The 19,320-nt window shown below is 41.2% G+C and overlaps 1 protein-coding gene and 1 pseudogene across 6 annotated transcripts in view; one reads left to right on the forward strand and one right to left on the reverse strand.

Annotated features, from left to right (window-relative positions):
- Positions 1–19,320, forward strand: part of CDKL5 (cyclin dependent kinase like 5) — a 324,391-nt gene that overhangs the window by 66,337 nt on the left and 238,734 nt on the right. The window lies entirely within an intron of this gene.
- On the reverse strand, positions 6,586–7,257 carry LOC142140440 (phosphatidylethanolamine-binding protein 4 pseudogene; annotated as a pseudogene).

Genomic DNA, 19,320 nt, shown 5'->3' on the forward strand with positions numbered 1-19,320 from the left:
CGTTTGTATAACATTTACAGATCCGTTCAGGTATTTTTAGTTTTAATGCACCCATCCAGGCGCTGGCTGGCAAAACTTAGCCAATGGGGTGAGACTCTGCTCAGCAGCCTATTTAGGAACATTTTAAAGTAAAAAAAAACTGCAGCTCTCCCCCAGCCCAATCAGCCCCTGCACCCATGACTGTGTAATTCCTCTTAAATATATGGGAAGTAATTATGTGGTATTAGGATATCTGTAGGTAATAGGGCTCATTTGCTAACATTGTATTAAACAATATCAACCGATTAGAAACTTACTTTTATTATCTAACTTGCACAAGACATATACAAGCTGATTGATAGCTGTTGTTCAGTGCAAATGTTACGCTTAAAATGGAAGTTTTAATGTTGAAAAATGTCTCAGGCAATGTTTATAGTTTGACACTTGACATTCCAAGTAATAGGTGTTTACTGTTAATAGCTTTCCAATCATTTAAACCTGTTATTGAAATTTAAACTCCTTGTAGCCATTTTTCTCAGGGACCTGTTGTTTTCCTTACAGTTCAGCTGAAAACTGAGAGGGGTGATGTGAGCAGGAGGACCAGTCACAAACCTGTCATTGGTCCTCCTGCTCACGCTTCCCATTGTTGCCATTTAATGATGGTGAGCTTTATTGATTTGCCAGTATTGTATTACAGAACCTGCAGAGTCCCGGGAACAAATTTAATGCATGTTGCAGCCCCCAGGGCTCCGGCTGGTACAATAGCGAAAAATAAAATTCTCGGCTGTAATGCAGAGTTTAAATATATATTTTGAACGTCATTTAAGTACAATTAACTATTGCAAACACTCAAAAGCAGTTATCCCATGAATATAGTTATTGAAACTCAATGTGCGATTATACATAAGGATGAGCGGGCTCGGATTCCGCTAATCCGAGCCCACCCGAACAGTGCGGATCCGACGGGATCCGAGCACTGTTCAGGTACTTCCGCCTGGGAAAAAAATCCGAAACGAGGCTATGACATCCAAGTCTCGCGTCGGATCTCGCGAGAGTCTGATGTCATAAATTCGCCACTTGCGGCCGCCATCTTCATTTGGGCTGTGATCAGGGAAGAGGGAGGTTGTAGGGTAGTGGTGCTCCTGCTCCTGTGTGATCAGTCCAGTGGTGCTTTATTATTTTGTCCTGTGCTCTGTCCTGTTTAATTCAGTGGTGCTTTGGCCAGTGCTCTGTCCTGCTTAATCCAGTGGTGCTTTTGTCCTGTGCTTTGTTCTGATAAGTCCATAGAATTTTATAATTATTAAAAAATCCTCAAAAAAAAAAAAAAAAAATTAAAAAAAAAATTAAAAAAATAAAATTAAAAAGTATAAAAAAAATTCTAGAGCAATATATTCTTGAAGTCCAGAAATATTAGTACTGCTAAATTAAAATACGTTCACTGTTCTTGCAGTCCAGAAATATTAGTACTGCTATATTTACCTACATTCACTGTTCTTGCAGTCCAGAAATATTAGTACTGCTAAATTAAAATACGTTCACTGTTCTTGCAGTCCAGAAATATTAGTACTGCAATATTTACCTACGTTCACTGTTCTTGCAGTCCAGAAATATTAGTACTGCTAAATTTACCTACGTTCACTGTTTCTGCAGTCCCAAAAAATAGGTACTGCAATCTAAATTACTACGTTCACGGTTTCTGCAGTCCCAAAAAATAGGTACTGCAATCTATATTACTACGTTTACTGTTTCTGCAGTCCCAAAAAGATAGGTACTGCAATCTATATTACTACGTTCACTGTTTCTGCAGTCCCAAAAAGATAGGTACTGCAATCTATATTACTACGTTCACTATTTCTGCAGTCCCAAAAAGATAGGTACTGCAATCTATATTACTACGTTCACTGTTTCTGCAGTCCCAAAGTGTGTGGGGTTTAGGGGTACGCTCTCTTGTGCTGCATATAATGGAGTACAAAAATTTGGAGGATAAAGTAGGGAAAGATCAAGACCCACTTCCTCCTAATGCTGAAGCTGCTGCCACTAGTCATGACATAGACGATGAAATGCCATCAACGTCGTCTGGCAAGGGCGATGCCCAATCTCCTAGTAGAGGGCATGTAAAATCCAAAAACCCAAAGTTCACTAAAATTAGCAAAAAAAGAAAATTGAAAACATCTGAGGAGAAACGTAAACTTGCCAATATGCCATTTACGACACGGAGTGGCAAGGAACGGCTTAGGCCCTGGCCCATGTTCAGGACTAGAGGTTCAGCTTCACCCAAGGATCTAAGCCCTCCTCCTCCCTCCCCCTCAAAAATTTTTAAGAGTTATGCTGTCAGCAACAACACAGCAAACAACTCTGCCTTCTAAACAGATGACATCACAAATCCCAAAGGCGAGTCCAAGGGTGTTGGTGGTTGCGAAGCCTGACCTTCCCATCACTGTATAGGAAGAGGTAACTCCATCCACCATTTGCAGCACACCTTCTGCATATGCTGGAAGGATCACCCACAGTGTAGATCCAGATTTGGATAATCAAGGTGTCAATGTTGTACACCGGGAGGAGGCTATTGATGTAGCTGGCGCTGAGGAGGAACTTGACGAGGAGGATGCTGATGTGGTTATTTTAAATGAGGCACCAGGGGGGGAAAAAGTTGATGTCCATGGGATGAAAAAGCCCATTGTCATGCCTGGTCAGAAGACCAAGAAATGCACCTCTTTGGTCTGGAGTTATTTTTATCCCAATCCGGATAACAAATGTATGGCCATATGTAGCTTATGTAAAGCTCAAATAAGCAGGGGTAAGGATCTTTGCCACCTAGGGACATCCTCCCTTATACGTCACCTGAATAACCTTCATAGTTCAGTGATTAGTTCAGGAACTGGGGCTAGGACCGTCATCAGTCCAGGGACACCTAAATCCCTTGGTCCTGTTGGATACACACCACCAACACCCTCCTCGTCAACTTCCTCCACGATCTCCATCAGATTTAGTCCTGCAGGCCATGTCACCAGCCAGACTGAGTCCTCTTCAATCCGGGATTCATCCGAGGAATCCTGCAGCGGTACGCCTACTACTGCCGCTGCTGCTGTTGCTGCTGGTAGTCGGCCATCTTCCCAGAGGGGAGGTCATAAAAACGCTACGTCTTTCACCAAACAGTTGACCGTCCAACAGTCGTTTGCCATGAGCACAAAGTACGACAGTAGTCACCCTATTGCAAAGCGGATAACTGTAACAGCTATGTTGGTGTTAGACGTGCGTCCGGTGTCCGCCATCAGTGGAGTGGGATTTAGACGGTTGATGGAGGTATTGTGTCCCCGGTACCAAATCCCGTCTAGATTCCACTTCACTAGGCAGGCGATACCCAGGATGTACAGAGAAGTACGAACAAGTGTCCTCAGTGCTCTGAAAAATGCGGTTGTACCCACTGTCCACTTAACCACGGACATGTGGACAAGTGGTTCAGGGCAAACTAAGCACTAAATGACTGTGACAGCCCACTGGGTAGATGCATCGCCTTCCGCAGCATCAGTAGCAGCATCTCCACAACGCCTGCTCATTCTAAGGCAGGCAACGTTGTGTATCACCGGTTTTAATAAGAGGCACAACGCTGACAACCTCTTAGAGAAACTGAGGGAAATAATCTCGCAGTGGCTTACCCTACTTAGACTCTCCTGGGGATTTGTGGTGTCAGACAACGCCAGTAACATTGTGCGGGCATTACATATGGGCAATTTCCAGCACGTGCCATGTTTTGCCCACACAATAAATTTGGTGGTGCAGCATTACCTGAAGAGTGACAGGGGTGTGCAGGATATGGTTGCGGTGGCCCGCAAAATTGCTGGACACTTTCGGCATTCTGCCAGTGCCTACCGCAGACTCGAGCAACATCAAAAAAGGCTGATCCTGCCCTGCTATCACCTCAAACAAGAGGTAGTGACGCGCTGGAACTCCACCCTCTATATGCTGCAGAGAATGGAGGAGCAGCAAAAGGCCATTCAAGCCTACACAGCCACCTACGACATAGGCAAAGGAGTGGGGATGCGCCTGAGTCAAGCGCAGTGGAGACTGATTTCCGTGTTGTGCAAGGTTCTCCAGCCGTTTGAACTTGCCACACGAGAAGTCAGTTCCGACACTGCTAGCTTGAGTCAGGTGATTCCCCTGATCAGGCTGTTGCAGAAGCAGCTGGAGGAAGTGAGGGACGAGCTGGTAAAGCATTGCGATTCCACAAAGCATGTAGCTCTTGTGGATGAAGCCCTTTGTACGCTTTGCCAGGATCCAAGGGTGGTCACTCTTTTAAAGTCAGAGGAATACATTCTGGCCACCGTGCTAGATCCTCGGTTTAAAGCGTATGTTGTGTCTCTGTTTCCGGCGGTGCAAAGACCTGCTGGTCAGGAGATTGTCCTCTGAAGAGGACCGTGACATGCCAACAGCTCCTCCTTCATTTTCTTCCACATCTGTGGCTGCGAGGAAAAAGCTCCGTTTTCCTAAAAGTCCCGCTGGCGGGAATGCTGAGAACATCTGGTCCGGACTGAAGGACCTGCCAACCATTGCAGACATGTCTACTGTCGCTGCATTGGATGCTGTCACTATTGAAAAAAATGGTGGAGGATTACTTTGCTGACACCATCCAAGTAGACATGTCAGACAGTCCTTATTTTTACTGGCAGGAAAAAAGGCAGTTTGGAAGCCCCTGTACAAACTGGCTATATTTTACCTGAGTTGTCCCCCCTCCAGTGTGTACTTGGAAAGAGTTTTTAGTGCAGCGGGGAACCTGGTCAGTGAGCGGCGAAGGAGGTTGCTTCTGCAAAACGTTGAAAAAATGATGTTCATAAAAATGAATTATTAATTCCTCAATCAAGAACAGCACTGCCCTCCAGAGACTACAGAGGGACCTGTGGTTGTGGAGTCCAGCGGGGACGAATTGATAATGTGTGAGAATGAGGAAGTACACACTGAAGGGGGCGAGGAATCAGAGGATGAGGATGAAGACGACATCTTGCCTCAGTAGAGCCTGTTTAGTTTGTACAGGGAGAGATGAATAGCTTTTTTTTGTGTGGGGGCCCAAACAAACCAATCATTTCAGCCACAGTTTTGTAGGCCCTGTTGCTGAAATGATTGGTTTGTTAAAGTGCGCATGTCCTATTTCAACATCAGGGTGGGTGAGAGGGCCCAAGGACAATTCCAGCTTGCACCTGTTTTTTGGCCATTATGTGCTCTTTGGGGCCTAGTTTTTCAAACTGCCATCCTGTCTGCCACTGCAGTGCCACTACTATATTGTCATCCTATGGCAAAGCGGATAGCTGCGGCCGTAACAGCTATGTTGGTGTTAGACGTGCGTCCGGTGTCCGCCATCTGTGCAGTGGAATTTAGATGGTTGATGGAGGTATTGTGTCCCCGGTACCAAATCCCGTCGAGATTCCACTTCAATAGGCAGTCCAGAAATATTAGTATCAGATATTAAACTACGTTCACTGTTCCTGCTACATCAAAAAAGCATGAACCTGCCCTGCCATCAACTAAAACAAGAGGTAGTGACGCGCTTGAACTCCACCCTCTATATGCTGCAGAGGATGGAGGAGCAGCAAAAGGCCATTCAAGCCTACACAGCCACCTACGATGGGCCACGTGTTTGCGCCGCCCACTTGTGTCGCTTAGCTTAGACATCCAGCTACCTCGGTGCAACCTTTTGGACTAAAAACAATATTGTGAGGTGTTCAGAATAGACTGGAAATTAGTGGAAATGAATGTTATTGAGGCTAATAGTGTAGGAGTGGAAAAAAAACCAAAATATGGATTTTAGCACTTTTTTATGCTTTTTTTGTTTTAAAAAAAAAAAAATCAGAACCAAAACCTTTTGTGGGGTGTTTTGGCAAAACAAATCAGAACCCAAAACCTCAAGCTAATCAGAAGAACCCAAAACGCCAAAAGTGGCCGGTGCACACCCTTAATTATACAGGGGTACTACATATACACTAACTGGCATTGGTGAGTGGGCATATTTTGCAGTCTACTTGTAGGTTAAACATAAATTCTTGCTAGACTTGTTTGGGTGTACTCTTCTCAGATCAAATGTACACAATGCTGAGTATATTTATGTAATTAGCCGCTACCCTCTCAATAGAGTATATCTTATCTAATATGCATGTTCTCTTAGTAACAAGGATGGTGCTATCGATTTAGCAAAAGGCAAAAAGATTTTTGAATCCTTATTCATTGTAATATTGAGACATATACTATAGTAAAGAGGATCTACTTACTAACACATGGCGATGGTACTGGAATTCTTTCGCAGAGGGCGTTCAGTTTCATTTAGTGGATAAAAAAAATACTTTAAACTATTTTTTTTAAAATATATTTAAAAATGATAAACCGTCAACAAAATGATTAATTCTAAGAATAAAGCATGCTTTATTCATTCTCTTCTGATATCATAAGAAGGATCCTTGTTTTGTAGGCTTAACCTTGCTTTTGGGGACGAGAAATTTTAGTGCTAGTGGGTGCTACGCAATGTGTAGTGTGAAGCTCTATCTCTGGCTTTTTGACGGTTCATAAATAGAGCCCAAGATCCACTTTTTTTTTTTTTTTAATTCTTTTATTTATTGGTTACTACTGATGGGTATGTTTGACCATGAACTGAGTGGTGGCCACAGGATCAGCCAAGGAGGACCGTAGGACAAATGCGTTCACATCCCAGCTCACCAGAGGCTCCTCACTAGGTAGAAGATAAGGAGAATATTCTGGATATTGCATGTAGAGCAGGAACTGGTATCTGTGATATCCAGATGACACTGGTGGATTTGGTCGATGGTAAGGTGATACAACATTTCCTGTTACTGCTTTCCCTCTAAAGAGAGCATAACCTGGTATATCAGTGACCAACCAGTGCCTCCAGAATCTGAATATTGGCTTGAATCTGCTTGGGGCATCTGGATCCACCATAATCAAGGTATACATTATTTCTGACTTGGCATTGTCATATTTGATCCATGGAGGGCCCCAAACTTTGGTCAAACTCTCAGGGTACTCAAAGCAGTTTGGTATATAAGCACAGGAGACATCACCCATGTTGGGGTATAGAACATGAAGATCATTACTGCAGAATTTTGCATCTTCTCCCATTAGAGGCTCAAAGTTGCATGAAACAGAATTACAGGAAGTGGTGGATATGAGTTATAGCAGGAATCCAAATTCAAGCCATAACATTGTCATTCAAACTACTGTGTAGTAGTCGCCACCATTTGTACCAAGTGACCTTGTGTACAGTCCTCTATGGCAAAGCTCTACCTCGAAATTCTATGTCTATGATGTCATAATTGTCATAATGTGTCTTTTTCCCTGGTCTGACTGTAGAACTACACGCACTCTTTGAAATCTAGGATTTTTGCATTAAGACTTTTTTTTTTTTTTCTCTTAACCCTCTCTTTCACTCACACGCTTTTTATATTTATATATAATATATATAGAAAAACAAAAAGAGCCAGAGACTGCTTATATTGTAATATTGCAAACACCATTTAGTACACAATATTTGATATAAAAAACACGTACAATTAAAGATCATAAATCAGGCTTATCTGTAGTGGTTTCTCTGATCACCTTCCCTTTAACCTGATTGGGATTAATTTCATGCCAGGATCACCACAAATGGTTAAGTGTTTGTTTAAAAATGTATTCGTTTTCTGAACATTAGTAGTGGTCTGCAGATCGTCCTTCCTGGAAAAGCGTTTCACGTTTGGCTCGAACAAATGTCATCAGGGGGTCCACAAGAGACAGATCCAGCCAAAACAGCAATCAATTAACAAAGTAACGGAACCACTGCATGCAGGAAACCACCTTTCACGTTTTGTTTAGATAACTTTGTCATGTTCATGACTTTGATTTCCTATGTTTTTCTTTAAATACAAATATTATTGAAGAAGCTATTTATTTGAACAATACCTGATAAGAGTTTATTGTTAACACCTCTTTATAGGTTTGTAATATTTTGTAACGTCTGCACTGTGCTTAGAATGTTTGAATCTGAAAGTTCGCCTATGTGCTGTATTACAAATAGAATATGGAAACACAGTAAATGATTTTTTTTCAGAGCTGAAATTTTAGTGCACTTTCTGCATATAAATTGGCTATTTCAGTCAGCATCTGTTCTGAGCTTGCCTCCTACACTGTAATGCAATGTGTTTAATTCAGTGAGTTCCTACTCATCCCTGTTCCAATGATTGCATATACAGACCCTAGAACATATGGCACAGACTAACTAATTGGCCTCTCATAAGCTGAGGGGCTCACTGTCCCTTTTGAGGTATGTTAAAAAATATTTTTTTTGTTTAAGAGGTCTGCTATACCTTTGGAAGATCTGGTCATTACTTGGAATAATATAGCAAAGGGCAGAGTATTGGTGAAATGTTCTTTCTGCTCATTGTGTACACAGTAGCCATTCACACTCATTATAAGTGTTCTACAAAAGAACTGGTAACAGTCAATATAGACATACCTATATACAAGCAATTAAGATCATCTTGGACCTTTATTAATATATGGCGGATAGGGCTGATATTCTATAGTCCCTTATTGTATTTATGTATGTACAGTTGTGGCCAAAAATATTGGCACCCTTGCAATTTTTTTTTAGTATTAATGCACAATTTCTTAAAATTAAAAATATTTTGTTATTTGCATATGTTTCTTTAGTTTGCAGCAGTATAAAACACAAAAAATATAATTAATTTGTACCTTATTTACACACAGAAATCCTTAAATGGCCAAACTTAATTATTGGTACCTTTTTAGAAGTAGATTGTTTAGAATTAGAGTTCAAGCAGATGATTCTCCTTTACTTTGGATCTGAACTCACCTTTGGTGAGTAGTAGGTGCCTGCAATATAAGACTAACTAATTAAACACTCTTGAATAGAGAAAACAACTAATTATTCTGTTTTGTGTGCCTGCGTGTACTGCAATGAACATTTGTGCTCAATGAGAATTGTCTGAGGAGGTCAAACAGAAGATTGTAACCAAGCATGGGCAATCTTAACGCTATAAATGACTATCCAGAGACCTTGATGTTCCCATTTCCCCCATATGTAATGTTATTAGGAAGTTTATGGCCCATGGCACTGCAGCTGACTTCCCTTGAGAGAAAACTTGATCAAAGATTACAGCACAGGATTGTTCAAGTGGTGGAGAAAGCATCTCAATCAACTGCCAAAGAGATTCAAGGTGACCTTCAAACACAATGTATGACTGTTTTAGCTGACACCATCCATCACCAACTCAATGAATTGGGGTTACTTTGTAGGAACAAGACAAATTCCTTCTGAGAGAATGTCCTGTGGGCAGATGAGACCAAATTAAGGCTTTTCTGGTAAAGCAGATCTTCCCTAGGTTTACAGAAAATAAAATAAAGATTTCAGAGAAAAGGAACACCTTCCCTACAGTCTAACATGGAGGAGGTTCAGTGATGTTTTGGGGTCTCTGTGCCACATCTAGCACTGAGCACCTTGAACGTGTGTCTGACATCATGAAATCTGTAGATTACCAAGTCATTTTCGAGTGCAATGTTAACCCGGTGTCAAAAAGATTTCTCTGTAGGTCATGGGTTTTCCAGCAGGACAATGAACCCAAACACACTTCAAAAAGCACACAGGAATCGTTCAAGACAAATGTTGGTATTCAATTCAGAACCAAAAATAAAAGTTCTGTATATTAACAGAGAAACAATTGTGGAAACTGAATCCTGTTGTTAATTTCACCTTATGTTTAGAGGAAATTGTGAGTAATTTGGAAAAAGTACAAATGGGCCACAATATTTGATCATGATTGCATATGTATTACAGATATAATATTAATGATTATATGGCACCACAAAATTCTGTAGCGCTGTAAAGTTTGGAGCATTTTACAAAGACATAGGGATTAACAGGCAAAGTATGTAGCATTCAAGAAGCATAAATGCAAGAATAGCAAGAAATTAAGCATACAGCTGCATATAAAACATGACTGCATAGCTATATAACAAAGTGGTAGTAAAAATGGAATATTGCTCTAAAACTAAAAAGTACTATAGAAAATAGAGATGAGAAAAGATGAAAGATAGAAAATTTGGAATAGAGGAGAACGTCTAATCTATTAAATAAAAGTTGTAGTGGTCTAAGTTGCAACATGCAAACATAATTCAGGGGCTAACCTAGGGTCTAGTTCACAGGATAACTTTGAGAACATAGATTGAGACACTGGGTTGCCAGATTATTTTCTGTTAACCTTGCACAAGTTGCCTGGTTACCATAGCGGCAGAGGTGCCCCAGTTGGCAATTATGTTGCAGCAGTTAAACTTCTAAAAGTGTGCCTGCTCTGGTCTGCCATCTATTTAACATGTGAAGTGTCGAGATTCATGGTATCCTTACTGGGGGAATGGTTTAATGAAGAGAATACCGTTATTAAGCCCCGCCTCCACCTAAATCCAGGAGGACACCTGCTTGTCCTAGAGTCTGGGAAGATTCCCTGAAATTCAGGAGCCTCCTGGTAATTCCGGGAGAGTAAGCAAGTATGACGTATTACACAGGACATAATACTGCATCTTGTGCAAGTGTGTGCAGTGGTGTGATGTAGCATGCATAGTTTTCTGTAGTCTTTCAAAGGCGATCAAGGGTCACGTTGGAATGAAATTGTTTCCTGTATTATAGTGATGCATAAAACACCATTGGAAACCAATACTTTTTGGATTGTAAATCTATACAAGTAATTCTGTAGTATTTTGCTGTAAATATAAACTGACACTAAATTCTCACTAAAGGTGTGTACATGCAAGAGATTTTTTTTTTTTTCTTTTTAATGCAGTGGCATCCGTCAATGTTTGTCTGGGTTTTCTGCATGGTGAACAAATTAAAATTGAATAGACATAATTGACCTCTGTGGAGAACACACTGTATTGTCTGACAATTTTTCAAAAGCAGGAAGACCTTGAATGCAACTTCTATTTTTGGGACTTCCTGCATCTGAAAAACTGTAATTGTATACTGGCAATTCGTTATCCGTCAAGATGAGCGAGTGTAGGGAAAGCACATGCACACTATTATAATATCATCAATAAGGGTACAGTCACTGGGAGTTCTACCAACACTAGTGAATGCAATATAAGGTAGATAGCAATGCTTAGAATACATTTTTTTTTTAGTTGATTACCTAGCTACACCAACATCAGGGGTTGTTCTCATAATGGTATAATTTGGCTCTGAGACATCGACTCCAATGTAATTCTCTATCGCGAACAAGTAAATCCGAACAAGTAAATTTATTGTAGATCCAGATAGACTGCGTTCATCAGTCAATGAATGTTGGTCGATGACACTATATGAAAAATCTCTGGTGTGTATTCACCTTTAATACTGATATTTTATACAAATATACAATTTTCTTTATACACAGAAAAAAAGAATAGATCATGCAATTGTTATTCAAACATAGCAAGTTTATTAAAATTAAGTGACCGCATTAACACTATTTGTCTAATTAATTATTTTTTTTGGGGGGAACTCACTCGCATCAGTCCCTGTGCCAATAGAGATTACAGTCTAAATTCCCTAACATACACACACAGACTAGGGTAAATTTGATAGCAGCCAATTAACCTACTATCATGTTTTTGGATTGTGGGAGGAAACCAGAGCACCTGGAGGAAGCCCATGGAAACACTGGGAGAACATACAAACTCCACACAGATAAGGCCAATTTTTCGGAATTGAACTCATGACCCCAGTGCTGTGAGGATGAAGTGCTAACCACTAAGCCACTGTGCTGTAATTATTATCATAATTACAGTGAGAATTACAGTTGCGTATGGATAGATAATTGAATACATTGGAAAATTTAACAAAGGTCCTCCCCACCAACTGGCCAGGTTAACCAGATAATAATTGTGTTTCAAAGATATGCTCCTCTTTTAATAGGCTCCATAATAAAATTGTATAGTAAGTACTTTACTTGATAAATGGGCTCCCCAAAAGCATGGGAGAGCCTTTGCTATCAAGTACCATTGAGTCTTAAAGCCAGCAGAGTTATCACAAGCTGTAACCGCCTTTTATATATACGGTCAGAAGAGCTTTTTACCCATTGATAAATCAGCCCCACAGTGCTTTCCTGATGATTCTAACCTCGAAGTAGTACTAACTACAATGTTCACCAGTACTAGGTATTCTGAGGCATTTTGTGGGGTTTATGAATAGGGGCAGAGGTCATAGGTATTTATTCACAATGTGTCAGATTCTCTCATTTATCAGGATGTAGTTAATCCTTTTCAATGCTAATGGAAAATATAGGTTCCTTAATAAATAGCTATGGTATTTTAGTAATCTTTATAAATGCTGTACCAGCTTATTCTGGCCAATGGATACATTAAACATATCCAGAGGCGGAAAAACCGAGCTGTGGGCCCCAGTGCAGGGAGGAGGGATCCGAGGCCCCTGACCCTCTGCATCTGCCATGCAGCGGGTCCCATTATTTCCATGGGCCCTGGTGCACGGCACCTGCTGCACCAATGGTAGTTCCACCACTGAACATATATCTATTGCTGGGTAAATGACCAGATGGACTATAGCAGAAAGTAATTGGTAAAACACAGTACTTAAAACATGCTTCAAATGTTAATAAAGGTACCATCCTTGCCATAGTTCCTAAAGCACAATGAAGAAACTGAACAGTGTTGAACAATTGTTCACTACATCTCTTATATTCTAAACTAATTTGAGAAGGGACATCTTTACTTTGTTATGTCATTGTACATAATTTGTTTAAGATCCCTTCAATGTACAGGGCTGCATAATATCTCAGCGCTTTATAAATAAAAGATGTAATAATATACATACCATATATAAGATTTTGCAGGTCTCCATTAGATTGACAGTCAAACTTTCCTTGGCAAGATTTGTACATAGAATTCCCCGTTTCTTGGTAGGGAACATTTTTGTGCATGTCATCTTTCCATGTTGTCTGGTAAGTAAGCTTTCAGTCTCCAGCAAGGATGTTCAAATTAGAATATATCATTAATAAACAATATTTATCAAGATTATGGTTGGATGCACAGTGCTATACCATGTAAGTATTGTAGGGCAAACATGGCTTGGATTAGAGTACAAATTTTGAGAAATTTATGGAAATTGGGACATCTTCTAATCTCCAAATTTTTTATAGACTATATCAGATAGGCCATCCAGCCTTTTGCCAAGGGGTAACTTTTTAATTCACTTAGCTGCTTCATGAGACTCAGAATTATTTACAAATTCCAACAGTGTGTCACAAACCTTGGGCAGTCTAGTGTTTTGTAGGGAGGTTGGTAGCTTTTCCAGTATGGGCGAATTGCCATTGGAGCACAAAAAGGAAAAATAATCATAGAACAATTTGTAAATCCATGTTGAACAATATAGACCTGTTGAATCTGAGGTTTGAATTTGTGTAATCTATGAAATGCCTGCTGTGTCTCTAATTTATGCACCAACATCCTATTAGGCTTATTGGCTTTGCTATAAAATGTGCTTTGTGTCCACGGTAAAGCCTTTTCTGTGTCTTGAGATGGCAGGGGTTTTGGAAAAATAGTAAGCGATCTCCCTTATCTCAGCTTATAAATGTAACCTAGCAGTTAAGAATGGCGTTTTCTTAATCAAGACTTTTTCTGATTGATCCTCTGATGTAGGTTTGTGAGCTGCCAAGGCCTAAAGATGTGTGCATTCCCTATGACTGATAACTTAATCAATACTGCAGTGTGACCTGCTAAAGTACAGGGAACAATTTCGACCTTGCCAACAAATTATTATAAAGTACCTGGCATTAAAAAATAGTGCAATCTGAGTATTTCCTTTTGGGGAGCTGAGTAAAAGTATATTATTTTCAAAGAGGGAGCATCTCATGCCATGCATGAAGTAGAGAAAGTTTTTAACTACAAGTTTCAGGTTGACTGTATTCTTATTGGAGAAATGGTATGTATCCAGGTTAGGCATGTAAAAAAACAGATTCTGGGAAAATTAAATACCCCCTTGTAAATTATATTGTTGTGGGTGTGATTATGAATCATTTCCATCACTGAGCGTATGGTGGTTATTAGGTGTGCAGTGTTCTTCCCACACAATTTTAGCCAGCCAGGTTGCATTAAGAGGCAGCTGAGGTGGGGGCAGTTGTAATACTTTGCAATAATATTGAGAAATGTTGAAGGTTATTGCCCACACCTGCCAGGACTGGTGGTCACTGGTCTAACACACACTGCTGGATGTAGTTCTCACATAGTGCTTGTGTCACTCGCTGGATCTCTGGTTCCTCTGGACCTAGATCCAGGCCACTCACCTCTCTGCTGACATCCATGCAGCGCCGCGGCCGTCCACCATCTTAGGAATACTTCTGCCCATGTGCAGACCAGAACAAACTTTAAAACCTTTCCTCACTTTGTATTGGCTACCTGTCAGCCTTCCCCTATTTAAGGCGCAGATGATCTCTTAATTGTCTGTTCTTGATCCTCACTTCACTGTGGTAGCCACAGTATACTCTCCTGTGGTTCCCGTTCCTCTCATTGTCTTCAGACCTCCTCACCTCTTGATCAGATAACATCCACACCATGTCCGTGGTAATACCTGCCTCTCTCTAATAACTGCAGCGTCTCCAATACATCACCTGCTGGCCGGATTACCTCATCGCTACCTCTGTGGTAAATACCTGCCATCTGCTGATCATAGCTATGTCTCCTATTATCTCATATACTGGCCGGATAATCATCGCCACGTCTGTGGTAATACCTGCCATCCGTTGATTATAGCCGCATCTTCTGTTATCTCTCCTGCTGGCCGAATAATCATCGCCACGTCTGTGGTAATACCTGCCATCCGTTGATTATAGCCGCATCTTCTGTTATCTCTCCTGCTGGCTGGATAGTCTCATCACCATGTCGGTGGTATATTTCTGCCTTCCGCTGATCACAGCAGCATCTCTTATTACCTCACCTGCTTGTTGGATAACCCCATTTCCACGTCTGTGGTATCTACCACCTGCCGCTCATCTGAACCTCGCCGCTGCTCCTCGGTTACTACCTGCATCCTCAGAGCACCTCATTGCATTCTGTTATCCAGAGTGCCATATCCTCTATTCTCATAGCTGTATGTCCGTTTACCCTGCCACACTCTCCTGAGGGCCGCGACCTGCGAAGTGGTTGCCGCTAAACCCATATCCTCTTGCGGGGGTCCCTGGAAAAGACCAGCAGCTCCTCGGGTGTAGTAACAACTATTGGCAGAATTCTGGGTCAAGAATCTTAGTGACCGTGACAGCCTGTTACAATAGGAGAAAAAATGGTTTATTCTATTGTAATAGGACACTGCTGGGCTCAAAGAGTCCGGTGGCAAGTAAAAACAGCCAAATGGAGCACCCGAGAAATAGGTGCTGGGAAGAACAGTGGGTGTGCATTTACATATAAATTAACTAGTGTTATAGTATTATCCAATAATGTACCAACAAGCAATAATGTATGAAAGTTCAACTTAGTGTAATTGTTGTGAGAGTTCCATTGGAAGGCGATCTGCTTTGCTGTTGAGGACAATGTGGTTAGTAAGTGTCGCACTTCGGCCCTGCAAATGGGCACCAGTTACCATCATTGTGTCGGCTATAGTTCTACATCTCCTCCATTGCCTATATTGAACCACCGCTGTACCACTGATTCTATTGACGCTAGTCCTACTTACTACTTGTGTCCGGATTCATCTGTCTCCTCTGCTTCTGGCTCCTCCTACCACTCTGCCTGGCACACTCTCTCAGGGGACCGCGACCTGCGGGATAGGGGCTGCAAAGACCATACCTCCTTGCGGGGGTCCCTGGTCAATACCACCTACTTGTTAGACTCCGCACCCCTGAGTGAGCCATATCAAAACTTGGCAAAATTAAGTTCATTAACTCTGGAACGTTTTTAATTCTCAGATTGTTCCACTTCAAAGAGTACATCATCTGCTTGAAACCTATGTTCTTTTTGCGCAATCTCCTATTGAGACTTAACTGATCTCATCCATACGTGTACCTATTGATCATTTTTCTACTTTTGGCTTGTTTACTGCAGTGGACTGGGAAGTGGCCGTTAGATTTTATGAGAATTTGGGATTTTCTATCTACGGGAAAACACACCAGAAGAAGTATGGATGTGATACAAAAGAGAGGTTGTCCGATCGGAATACACTGAGGTGTTTCACACTGTAGGCAAAATCCCGAGCATACAGCTGAATACATGAAGTATGGGGGTTTGGTAATGTTCAACGGAGTACAGAGTTTATAGGCATTGCTTGGGCAGTGTTTAGCGTGTACTGGGGTACAATAATGTGTTTGCATTGTTTGAACAGCACGTACATGGATGATCGGTCACCAGGGATCTCAGCACGTGGAAATCAATACTGGAGGTTAGTGGTAGCATCTGAGAGAGGCTCAGCCTAGCTGGTTAATGTTAAGGATTTTGATTGGAAAGGCCAGCAATAAGTGGCCTGCTGAGTGCTGGAGGCAGGCCAGTGATGTCTAAGACTGCTGGTACTGACACCTTTTTTTTTTATGAGCTCTATTAGCTGATGAGTCTCAAGAAAGGTTGTGGCTTCCGTATCCAACACAAGACGAGGTGGATTACAAGGAAGCTAATGATGTAGTTTAGGATGCTCAATTGGATGGGAGGGGGATACAAGATAATTGTCATACATAGTCTTGTGGTTTCTTGAGATACCGTATTTGAGAAAAAAAGCGATCAGAAGCAATTCTGTTTTTGACAGCTTGTGTGTCAGCTGAGAACCAGTGTGTTGCAGCTCAGGCTTAGCAAGTTTAGCGAGTTCTGGCATCCAGAAGTAGGATACTACTTTGCTATAATGATGAGGGTAAGTAGTTGCAAATTAGCCTATTAAGACCGCTGTGATATCAGGTCTTGGGAGCCTAGCAGCTGATGTGTTTACTACTCTTAAACACCCCAGTGACTGAATTTAAGCAGTTGGAGAGGAAAAGTGTGCTAGTGAGCACCCCCTATATTTGATTTACAACTTAAACAGGGAGTGGTATGAAAAGCAGACCCTTTACATGTGCTGGTGGCTGATATCTCCCCCAGAGAGCACTGGGATTGCATGTATAAAATTAGGAACACTCTGCAAAAGGGTACAGTGCTCATCAGGTACCTTAGTGTATAACAATGTCAGCATTCAGATAACTTTGACAGGTAAGTTTGGAGGAATCCAAGGTTTCAGAAATCAGTGCTAAAGTTACCTGCTTAGGTCCCTTTTTGATTATCCATCTATGCACTGTACACTAAAGATTTGTGTTTCCTCTTCTTACCAGGTGATGTTTATGCAAACCAAGCCCTGGGATTTTCTGATAGGTGCTGGAGCTCTCAGGCACAGTTAGTGCTGCGGTAGGATCTGTTGTGAAAGTCCATGGCCACTGTTCAGGGATAGGATTATTGAGAGTAGTACTTGAGGGCACTGTGTGCACTCACAGGAGGCAAAGACGATGTTTGTGGTATTGATAGCTGGGATTAGAGCCCGTTTTGGCATGTTATTTTGGCTGGAGTGTAGGCCACACACCCCAATCCAGTGTTGTGATGCTCACAGATCTATTGTTGACTGATCGAGAGTGGATGCAGGAGAAATGTTGACATGTTCGGAGTCACGAAGAGGTTCAAGTATTCACATTCCAACCTCACCAACTAGGCCTCTGCAGCAGATTCTGCTGTACTTCACTTTTAATGATGGGATTTGGGTAACAGTAGTGACTATATCGCCTACTGAACCTTTTGGGCCCATGTAAGTAGATTGTGGCTCATTTTTAAAAGATGAAATTATTTTATATGCGCAACAGCTGCAATGGACGTCTGGTCTCTGTGCAGGTTAAGCCACGCCACCTGCATCTCATTTCATTTGGATCTATGAATCATCAAGATCATTGGGCAGAAATTTCTGGGTAACATAATTAATCTGGAAAACTATTACCTCATACTACCTGTTAAGGAATATATTTCCATTGACCTAATGCATCTTTCATATAAATTATTTACTGGTAATGTTAATGTACATGTATGAATTGCAAATCTACATTGTGGTGAGGTGTGGACAGTTTGTCTCTTACTGACTACAGAATCCACTAGCCACAGAGCCAAAGTGAGTCCTACGTACTATATTTTCAATGAGTGCTGTTGAGCAGGGGGGTAGGGGGGGGGGCATGATGATGCAGATAACATTGTCACACACACCCACAATTGTCCTTTGACCTCTGCTTTATGATCTCCCAATGGGAGATCCAAAAAGTAGCCAAGTATACTCAAAATCCCCTTCCACCAGTTGTGTAATTTAAATTAATGCAGTGCCCTGGTACTTATTTGGATGCCATAGTTAATCGCTCAAGTAAGACATAGAGAATAATTTTTTGTTGAACTGGCACTGATTTTTACTCCATACCTGTTGATTTTGTAGACCTGCCATTATCATGACTCCCACTGTGTGATGACGTGTTTTTGCGCCATGATGCAGAGGTGATGCAAATCGTACTGTCATCATCCCCCACCCATTACTTTTATTTGGAGGTTTGACATGTATGTCTTATTCTTGCAAGACCACTTCATCGTGCCATTTCTCTAGTGCTCTATGCAGGTATATGTGACAATACTATATTCACAATTCCTGTTTATCTGTTATTTTGTAAATGCCATTGTCATGCTAATCTCACCCTCAGTTAAGCCACACCCATTATTTAGTTTAGCCATGTCAATTATTTTGTACATCCACTTGCTCTACTTTCCCACAACAAGCTTTGTACTCAATAAGCGAACCTCCATGACTAGTATAGCCCTGGTAATTTTTTTAATATTGTTTTTAGGATTACAGCACTGCCCTTTACTTTGTTGGCAGCTGCATGAATGAGCTTGTCACATTCTTTTACTGTTATTTCTGAAATAAGAATGTAGTCAACTACATATAGGTAACTATAGTATGCCTGCTGCTTGTCTTCTCCCTAAGGATAACAATAGGCCCACAAGGTACAGCAGTGTTCACTAAGTGCAGGACACAATGCTTTCTAAAATGTCTCAGTATTTCTCCCTGGTTTCCAGCTACCAAATGATTGCACTGGGACTTTGTGTTAACAGCAATGTGTTATGGTTACGTAGCATTGTAACCGATTCTGTTACATTCCCATAGCAATCTAGTTTCCAAAAACTATTTTGCTATTTCACAAGACAAATTGTCATCTACTCCATAATCCGCCAAATTCAGCAGTGTTTTTTTTATTATTCTATTGCAAATATAAGACTACTTCCTGATATATACCTTGTAGATAAAGCAATCAGCAATGTCATTTATCATACTTA

Source organism: Mixophyes fleayi, chromosome 2 (assembly GCF_038048845.1).
Source record: "Mixophyes fleayi isolate aMixFle1 chromosome 2, aMixFle1.hap1, whole genome shotgun sequence".
Lineage (NCBI taxonomy): Eukaryota > Metazoa > Chordata > Amphibia > Anura > Limnodynastidae > Mixophyes > Mixophyes fleayi.